An 11,016-nucleotide genomic window follows, 5' to 3' on the forward strand; every position below is an offset into this window, starting at 1 on the left:
GTTGTGGACCAGGAGGATGACATGTATCTGGCAGGTTCTATTTATCACAATATGTAGGCTGCCATTTTGTCATATTGATTCTATCCTTTGCCTTACAGAAACTTTTCAGATTGATGGGGTTTCATTTATCAGTTGTTGCTCTTAGTGGCTGAGCCATTGATGTTCTGTTCAGGAACTTGTCTTCTGTACTAATGCCTTCAAAACGACTTCTCACCTTCTTTGATTTAGTTTATCCATTTTTTATGTTGACGTATTTGATCCACTTGGACTTGAGTTTGTGCATGGGTGATTATTATGGACTGGCACCATTTGTTAAAGACACTTTCCTTTTTTTTTTTTTTTCCATTGTATGGTTTTGCCTTCTTTGTCAAAAATCAAATGTCCATAGGTGTGTGAGTTTATTTCTGGGTATTGAGTTCAATTATATATATATGTGCTTGATCAATATGTTTATTGCCTTTATGAAAAAAATCTTCATAATAGAAAACTGTTTTAGCTTTCAGGAGCCCTTTCTTGAGCTCTGAGGAAGCTTGCCTTCTTTTGAGCAACCCAGTCTTTCTTCTGGGCAAGAGACATGTTGGGACGATTCCACCTCTTCTCCTTCACTTCTGTCTTGGGCTTCTTCTCATAGATTGAATTCTCTCATATAGCAGTATGAGCTTTCTCATACATCTCCTCCATCATGTCTGGAGTTACATTGTTCTTGATGGACTGAGAGAACTGTTTCTTATACACATCTTCATCTTCCTCCATTAGGTAGCACATATTGTCTGCCACATTCTGACCCATGAAGTGCTTCCGATGTATCTCTACCTCTCCATTGAACTCCTTGCTTTCAAAGTCATAACTAGGGAATCTTTCGGTCCTATGAGGGACAGACAAGCCTCCATCCATAGCTTCCTTCAGGGCCCCAAAAACTTTATTGCCAGTTGTAGTTTGGGCAAGACCTGCATCCAGAAAGCAAGTGAAGGCACCAGGCTGACCGTCAATGCTTTCCACACTGTGTTCACCTCCATTCACTACCACTTGGCCTTCATAGATCTTGTCCATGCCAAACCTATTCAGAAGCCTGCGGGCCAGCAAGAGGCTGCAGCATAATTTGTCAGGCCAACTTTCACACTGTAGTTTGGAAGTTCATGTGTAGATACTGCACAGACGGTCATATCCCCTTCTATACCAGCATATGCAATCTGGCAGATGATATCTCTGTTAGTTACATGAACTATCATCCTATATTTGGGTGTTGTACTTATTCTTGTCCGAGATCACCAATCGTTTCCGTGCAGAGTAGTCAGTTTTACCCTCTTGTCGCCTTCTTTCTTTTTAATATTAATAACTCATCTTTCATTTATTGATTCCATAAGTATTTATTAAACACTTGCTTTTTTATATTGTTTGGTATAGTAGAAATATATTACAGTACAATTATCAACCCTTGGTGAATATTATGGTGGTGATAGAAGTAGAAAAACCAACATAATACATTCATGGCTCAAGAGTGGTTTATGTCCAGAGAAAGAATAAAATGATTGTGAATGATGTTTCCAACAGTAGTCACAAAGGCTTCATAGAGCAAGAATTGTGAACAGATATGTGTTTACTGTGTTGTGTTCATACTTAAAAGCAAATGTTCCAGATGGTAAAAAAAACTATCTTAAAAGATGTGTGGTACAATTCACAAATATTCTTGCCGCCTTCTAAATCTCACTTGGTATCTTTTAAAGTAGGCCTTATTCTTGACAACTTTCACGAGCCCCATCCTGTGAAACAGACACCCGCAAATACGGCTCCATGCAGACCTTGATTTTATTTATTAACCTATCTGTTTCTATATCAATACCATGCAGTTATTATAACTATTGCTTTGGAGTACAGTTTGAAGTCAGGGAAAGTGATGCATCTAAAAGTTCTTTTATTGTACAGGATTTTTTTTTTCTATCCTGGGTTTTTTTTTGTTTTTTTTTGTTGTTGTTGTTGTTGTTGTTTTTCTATATGGAGTTGAATTTTTTTCGTTCAAGGCCTGTTAAAAATTGTGTTAGAATTTTGATGGGAATTGCATTGAATCTGTAGATTGCTTTTGGTAAGATCTCTTAGGTGCATTTAACCATCTCTTCAGACTTAAGTATTTTTTCCAGTATTCTGTAGGGCTGGCTTTATGTTAGTGAATTAATTGAATCTGTGTTTATTGTGGAAAACTTTCCCTTGACCTTCAAATATGATTGACAGTTTTGTTGGCTGTAGTTGTCTGGCTTTATATCTGGTTTTGTTCAAAACTCCCATAACATTGGTCTAAATCCTTCTGTAAATTCTTTTGCTAAATAGATGGGTCTGCATTTATAAGTGCCTTCATTTTTCTGTCTTGCAGCATTCTGTATTTTTCTACATCCTATACATTTGGTGTTTTGGCCATTATAAGACTTTTGGCATTTTTTTCTTGTGCTTTTTGTAATCTTCCCAGATTACTCAGGTGTGAGTCAACCTGACAGGAAACTAAACAGCACACTGGCATTCCCTGCTCAATTTGGAGACAGAGTTTAATGAAAGAGGAAGCATCTCTTCTAGCCCCAGCAAGTGTTCACTGCTTGTATCTCCCTGGGAACAAAGTCTTGTGAGTATTCTAAGTTTGGTGAGCTACCCTAGCCTTGTGAGTTTCCTTGGTCCATCTAGGAAGTAAAGGTTAAACCTGAAGGAAACAGCTATGCAGTAATGCCTCATGATGCAATGTGTTCGTGTACAGTAATTTTACAACACTATGTGAAGGAGTGAGGGATAGATTGTGAGTTGGAGCCTTATCTGGAATATTAAACTAACACAGTTCTCTTTGAAGAAGAATTCAGATCTTTGTACTTTCTGTGTATTTTTTGACTATTATTCATGATATTTCAAGCCCTTGAATTGTAATATTAATATATTTATCCTTACAAGTTTCATTAGCATTTTGGAAAAAAAATCACCATGTAACAACCAGAGGAGACTGCTCTGCAGCTGGGAATAAGTACAGTCACTGGTCAACTCTGCTCTGCCTTGAAAGCTGAACCCAGATGAACCAGGTCTCCTGACACTCTCTTTCCTCATTTTTCCTCTATGTACATTATTTCTGGGGAGCCACAGCACATACTATATAGGCTTCTTTGCAGATTCAATGAGCTGAGGAATACATTCTTTATATAATCCAGCAGCATGTGTGTAAGAACCATTCTTTAAAAGTAACGAACGATGGTGTCAGCATTTGGAGGCTGATTATGTCCATTGGTCTTGCAAACTTTATATGCCTCAGTACAGGGGAACGCCAGGGCCAAGAAGTGGGAGTGGTGGGGAGGGGAGTGGGAGACTTTTGGGATAACATTTGAAATGTAAATGAAGAAAATACCTAATAAAAAATAAATAAAATGAAAAAAAAGAAAGTAAAGAGCCATCTTGGGTCCCGGGTCCCTCAGAGACTAGTCTGCTCAGGTGGGAGTGCTGACTACAGAAGTGACAGAGATTCTGGGATAGGCAGAAGCAACACAGCTCTGGGAGAGTCCCTGTTTCGGGCACCAGACATCCGGGCACCTTCCCTGCCAGAGGAGAGGTGTCTGGCCGGGAGGGATCTGACTGCCAGAGCAGGTAAGAGAACCATCTTGTGTTCCATGTCCCTTGCAGAACAATCTGTGCAGGTGAGCATGCGGACTGCAGAGGCAACACATCTTCTGAGAAAGGCCCTGTTTCAGACCTTAACCTTCAGCCAGAAGGCAGGTCTGAAGGTCACACCTCTGTGCACCTTCCCTGCAAGAGGAGAGCTTGCCTGCAGAGTACTTTGACCACTGAGACTCAGGAGAGAGCTTGACTCCCAGGACTGCTGACAGAGGCTAACAGAATCACAGGAGGAACAGGCTCCAACCAGAGACAACTATAACAACTAACACCAGAGATTACCAGATGGCAAAAGGCAAACATAAGAATCTTACTAACAGAAACCAAGACCACTCACCATCATCAGACCCTAGCACTCCCATCTCAGTCAATCCTGGATACCCCAACACACCCAAAAAGCAAGACTCAGATTTAAAATCATATCTCATGATGCTGGTAGAGGACATTAAGAAGGGCATTAATAAATCACTTAAAGAAATACAGGAGAACACTGCTAAAGAGGAAGAAGTCGTTAAAGAATTACAGGAAACCACTGCTAAACAGGTAGAAGTCCTTAAAGAGGACACACAAAAATCCCTTAATTCCTTACAGGAAAACACAACCAAACAGGTGATGGAATTGAACAAAACCATCCAAGACCTAACAAGGGAAGTAGAAACAATAAAGAAAACACAAAGTGAGACAACTCTGGAGATAGAAACCCTAGGAAAGAAATCAGGAATCATAGATGCGAGCATCAGCAACAGAATACTAGAGATAGAAGAGAGAATCTCAGGTGCAGAAGATTCCATAGAGAACATGGGCACAACAATCAAAGAAAATGGAAAATGCAAAAAGATCCTAACTCAAAACATCCAGGAAATCCAGGACACAATGAGAAGACCAATCCTACGGATAATAGGAGTAGATGAGAATGAAGATTTTCAATTTAAAGGGACAGCAAGTATCTTCAACAAAATTACAGAAGAAAACTTCCCAAACCTAAAGAAAGGGATGCCCATGAACATACAAGAAGCCTCCAGAACTCAAAATAGACTTGACCAGAAAAAAAATTCCTCCCGACACATAATAATCAGAACAGCAAATGCACTAAATAAAGACAGAATATTAAAAACAGTAAGGGCACAGGGCGGTGGTGGTGCACACCTTTAATCCCAGCACTTGGGAGGCAGAGGCAGGCGAATTTCTGAGTTCAAGGCCAGCCTGGTCTACAAAGTGAGTTCCAAGACAGGCAGAGCTACACAGAGAAACCCTATCTTGAAAAAAACCCAAAAACTAAAAACCAAAACAAAACAAAAAACCAGTAAGGACATGGGTCAAGTAACATATAAAGGCAGGCTTATTAGAGTTATACCAGATTTCTCACCAGAGACTATGAAAGCTAGAAGATCCTGGACAGATGTCATGCAGACCCTAAGAGAACACAAATGCCAGCCCAGGCTACTATACCCAGCAAAACTCTCAATTACCATAGATGGAGAAACCAAAATATTCCATGATAAAACCAAATTCACACAATATCTTTCCATGAATCCAGCCCTTCAAAGGATAATAATGGGGAAACACCAATACAAGGATGGAAACTACACCCTAGAAAAAGCAAGAAAGTAATCCTTCAACAAAACTAAAAGAAGACAGCCGCAAGAACAGAATCCCAACTTTAACAACAAAAATAATAGGAAGCAACAATTACTCTTCTTTAATTTCTCTTGACATCTATGGACTCAATTCCCCATAAAAAGACTGGCTACACAAACAGGACCCGACATTTTGCTGTTTACAGGAAACCCACCGTAGGGAAAAAACAGACACTACATCAGTGTAAAATGCTGGAAAGCATTTTTCCAAGCAAATGGTCCCAAGAAACAAGCTGGAGTAGCCATTCTAATATCTAATAAAATCGACTTCCAACCCAAAGTCATCAAAAAAGACAAACAGGGCACTTCATACTCATCAAAGGTAAAATCTATCAAGATGAACTATCAATTCTGAATATCTATGCTTCAAATACAAGGGCAGCCACATTCATTAAAGAAACTTTAGTAAACCTCAAAGCACACATTGCACCTTACACAATAATAGTGGGAGACTTCAACACTTAACAATTCTCACCAATGGACAGATCCTGGAAACAGAAACTAAACAGAGACATATGGACACTAACAGAAGTTATTAAACAAATGGATTTGATAGATATCTACAGAACATTTGATCCTAAAACAAAAGGATATACCTTCTTCTCAGCACCACATGGTACCTTCTCCATATAATTGGTCACAAAACAGGCCTCAACAGATACAAAAATACTGATATTATCCCATGCATCCTATCTGATCACCATGGACTAAGGCTGATCTTCAATAACAACATAAATAATAGAAAGCCAACATTTTCGAGGAAACTGAACAACACTCTACTCAATGATTCCTTGGTCAAGGATGTAATAACGAAAGAAATTAAAGACTTTTTATAGTTTAATGAAAATGAAGCCACAACATACCCAAACTTATGGGAAACTATGAAGCAGTCCTAAGAGGAATACTCATAGCCCTGAGTGCCTCCAAAAAGAAACTAGAGAGAGCATACGCTAGCAGCCAGATAGCATACCTAGAAGCTCTAGAACTAAAGGAAGCAAATTCACCCAAGAGGAGTAGAGATCAGGAAATGATCAAACTCAGGGCTGAAATCAACCAAGTGGAAACAAGAACTATTTAAAGAATCAACCAAATGAGGAGCTGGTTCTTTGAGAAAATCAACAAGATAGATAAATCCTTAGCCCGACTAACTAGAGGGCACAAGGACAGCATCCTAATTAACAAAATCAGAAATGAAAAAAAAAGGAGACATAACAAAAGATCCTGTGGAAATCCAAAACATCATCAGATCCTACTACAAAAGGCTATGCACAACAAAACTGGAAAACCTGAATGAAATGGACAACTTCCTAGACAGATACCAGGTACCAAAGTTAAATCAGGATCAGATTAACGATCTTAACAGTCCCATTTCCCCTAAAGAAATAGAAACAGCCATTAATAGTTTCCCAAGCAAAAAAACAAAAACAAAACAAAACAAAAAAAACAAAAAAACAAAAAACAAACAACAACAACAACAAAAACCCAAGTCCAAATGGGTTTAGTGCAGAGTTCTATCAGACCTTCAAAGAAGACCTAATTCCAACTCTTCTCAAACTATCCCAGAAAATAGAAACAGAAGGTACTTTAGCCAATTCATTGTATGAAGCCACAATTACCCTGATACATAAACTACACAAAGATCTAACAAAGAAAGGGAACTTCAGACCAATTTCCCTTACTAATATCAATGCAAAAATACTCAATAAATTCCTTGCAAACTGAATCCAAGAACACATCAAAATGATCATCCATCATGACCAAACAGGCTTCATCCCAGGGATGCAGGGATGGTTTAATATATGGAAATCCATCAACGTAATCCACTATATAAACAAACTCAAAGACAAAAACCACATGGTCCTCTTGTTAGATGCTGAGAAAGCATTTGACAAAATCCAACACCCCTTCAAGATAAAAGTCTTGGAAAGATCAGGAATTCAAGGCCCATACCTAAACATAATAAAAGCAATATACAGCAAACCAGTAGACAACATCAAACTAAATCGAGAGAAACTCGAAGCAATCCCACTAAAATCAGGAAGTAGACAAGGCTGCCCACTTTCTCCCTGCCTATTCAATATAGTACTTGAAGTTCTAGCCAGAGCAATTTGACAACAAAAGGATGTCAAGGGGATACAAATTGGAAACGAAGAAGTCAAAATATCACTATTAGCAGATGATATGATAGTATATATAAGTGACCCCAAAAATTCACCAGAGAACTCCTAAACCTGATAAACAGCTTCAGTGCAGTAGCTTGATATAAAATTAACTAAAACAAATCAATGGCATTTCTCTACACAAAGGATAAACAGGCTGAGAAAGAAATTAGGGAAACCACACCCTTCACAATAGTCATAAATGATATAAAATACCTTGGTGTGACTCTAACTGAGGAAGTGAAAGATCTGTCTGATAAGAACTTCAAGTCTCTGAGAAAGAAATTGAAGAAGATCTCAGAAGACGGAAAGATCTCTCATGTACATGGATTGACAGGATTAATATAGTAAAAATGGCTGTCCTGCCTAAAGCAATCTACAGATTCAATGCAATCCCCATCAAAATTCCAACTCAATTCTTCACTGAGATAGAAAGGGCAATTTACAAATTCATCTGGAATAATAAAAAGCCTAGGATAGCAAATTCAACAATAAAAGAACATCTGGGGGAATCACCATGCCTGACATTAAGCTGTACTACAGAGAAATTGTGATAAAAACTGCATGGTACTGGTACACTGACAGACAGGGAGATCAGTGGAATAGAATTGAAGACCCAGAAATGAATACACACACCTATGGTCACTTGATCTTTGACAAAGGAGCTAAAACCATCCAGTGGAAAAAAGAGCATTTTCAACAAATTGTGCTGGTACACCTGGCGGTTATTATGTAGAAGAATGAAAATAGATCCATTCTTATCCTCTTGTACAAAGCTCAAGTCTAAGTGGATCAAAGACCTCCACATAAAATCAGTCACTAAAACTTACAGAGCAGAAAGTGGAGAAAAGCCTCAAAGATATGGTCACAGTGTAAAAATTCATAAACAGAGCAGAAATGGCTTTTGCTGTAAGATTAAGAATTGACAAATGGGACCTCATAAAATTGCAACACTTCTGTAAGGCAAAAGATACTGTCAGTAGGACAAAAAGGCCCCCAACAGATTGAGAAAGGATTTTTACCAATCCTAAATCTGATAGGGGACTAATATCCATTATATACAAAGAGCTCAAGAAACTCTTCAGAAATTCAAATAACACCATTAAAAATGGGCTCATACCCAGAAGATGTTCCAACTGGTATTAAGAACACATGCTCCACTATATTCATATCAGCCTTATTTATAATAGCCAGAAGCTGAAAGAACCCAGATGTCCCTCAACAAAGGAATGGATATAGAAAATGTGGTACATTTACACAATGGAGTACTACTCAGCTATTAAAAACAATGAATTTAAGAAATTCTTGGGCAAATAGATGTATCTGAAGGATATCATCCTGTGTGAGGTAACAAAAGAAGTCACTTGATATGCACTCATTGATAAGTGGATATTAGTCCAGAAACCTAGAATATCCAAGATACAACTTCTAAAACACAAGAAATTCAAGAAGGAAGACTAATGTGTGGATACTTCATTCCTCCTTAGAATAAGGAACAAAATACCCATGAAAGGAGTTACAGAGACAAAGTTTGAAGCTAAGACGAAAGGATGGACTACCCAGAGACTACCCCACCCGGGGTCCATCCCATAATCAGCCATCAAACTCAGGCACTATTGCATATGCCAGCAATATTTTGCTGAAGGGACTCTGATAAAACTGTCTCATATGAGGCTATGCCAGTGCCTGGAAAATATAGAAGTGGATGCTCACAGTCATCTATAGGATGGAATACAGGGCCTCCAATGGAGAAGCTAGAGAAAGCACCCAAGGAGCTGAAGGGGTCTGCAACCCTATAGGAAGAACAACAATATGAATTTACCAGTACCCCCAGAGCTCATTTCTCTAGCTGCATATGTAGCAGAAGACGGCCTAGTTGGCCATCATTGGGCTGATAGGTTCCTTGGTATTACAACTTTATATGCCCCAGTACAGGGAACACCGCGGCCAAGAAGTCAGAGTTAGTGGTTAGGGGAGCAGGGTGCGGGGAAGGTATAGGAGACTTTTGGGGTAGCATCTGAAATGTAAATAAAGAAAATATCTAATAAAAGTAAAGACCATTATTACTGTGTGTCTTTGTATCTATTCACTAAATTCTCTGTTTTAATGTACTTTGTCATGTTTTGGATATTCAATCCTTTAATAAGTATGAATCTAATTCCTTTCATCTGCTGAGAGCCAAGTATCTCTCTCAGGTATTGCTGCTGGGCAGATTAATGTTTCAATTACCACCCTAGGATAAAACTTAGAGACAATGATTGTCAGCAATGATTGCAAAGTGTAGAAAGCATTTGAAAAAAGAATTTTTTAGTGAAGATAAGTTAAGATATTTTTGTTCCTAGTTCTGATGTAGAAAATCTTTGGCAACAATTTAAAGTTCAGAAAGACACTCTTAGTAGTTAACCTAGTTAATTTTTAAGGTCAGGGAAGAAGAACAATGGCAGTATTGGCTGACTTCACTCTCACTGATGCAGAACTGGTGATGATCAATTTCTTATACCCATTTTTTCCCTCAACTTCCTGATATGATTTAATAAAAAATGCTGATGAGTAGATGTGCATTGTGAAGATTTAAAGTTGATATGACTGATTTTTATATAAAAGTGTAGATTTGTGATTCTTTTAAGATTCCTGTAAGATTACTTTAAAAGATAAATAATAAAGTATGTGATCCCTTTTTGGGGAGCCACATATTGCTTCCTGCCAGTAAGAGAAACTGATTAAGAAAACTACCTTGCTTGCTCACACTTTGTTAATCTATAATACGTTACTTAGTTACAAATATATGTTGGTTCTTGGGAATATGTTTTCTTCACCTGTAATTCATAATGTTATTTCATGTAAGGTATTGGGAGTATGCTGTTCTTTCATAATCAATCACTAGAAGAAAAATAGAACACAATTAATTTCTAATTTTATACTACTTGAAAGATTTTTCTGGGATATATAAGCTATGGAAAAAAAGTAAAGTGTGTATTGGAGCTAACTCCATCTACCAAGTATGTGTATATGCATATATATGTATATGTGTGTGAAATGCCTGGTGTATGCTAGTAGGAACAATGTCCTAAAATTGAAACAGGAATGAAATTTTCTAAGAGTTGTAGTTGTGTTTTATTTTTTAAAGCTAATAGCATTGCTATTGTATTTAAATTATACAACCGAAATTGGTAGGACACATAAATGTGCCTCAGGAAAAAAAGCTTCTTAGCAGGATGTGTAATCATTAAATATTTGTTTTATTCTATCTAGAAATAAATTATTCCTTAGGTTCCCTAGTTGGCATGGAAAAGGAATTTTCTAGTAACATTCTCAAACATGAATAGCAGCCTTAGTCCTTGAAAGCACCCAGATGACTGAGGACCTCCCTAGGGCACAGTTTGCACCACTGACTCAAAAAACAAACAAACAAACAAACAAACCCAAACAAACAAACAAACAAACATAAACCATTTACTTCAATACTCTTCCTTCCTTTCTTTCTTTCTTTCTTTCTTTCTTTCTTTCTTTCTTTCTTTCTTTCTTTCTTTCTTTCTTTCTTCCTTCCTTCCTTCCTTCCTTCCTTCCTTCCTTCCTTCCTTCCTTCC

General features: G+C 37.8%; 1 pseudogene; it reads right to left on the reverse strand.

The window, feature by feature from the left end:
* Positions 1-492: 492 nt before the first annotated feature.
* Positions 493-1,759, reverse strand: LOC110288211 (large ribosomal subunit protein uL18-like; annotated as a pseudogene).
* Between the last annotated feature and the right edge of the window lie 9,257 nt (positions 1,760-11,016).

This window comes from Mus caroli, unplaced genomic scaffold (genome assembly GCF_978045245.1).
Source record: "Mus caroli unplaced genomic scaffold, Mus_caroli_1 scaffold_15, whole genome shotgun sequence".
Lineage (NCBI taxonomy): Eukaryota > Metazoa > Chordata > Mammalia > Rodentia > Muridae > Mus > Mus caroli.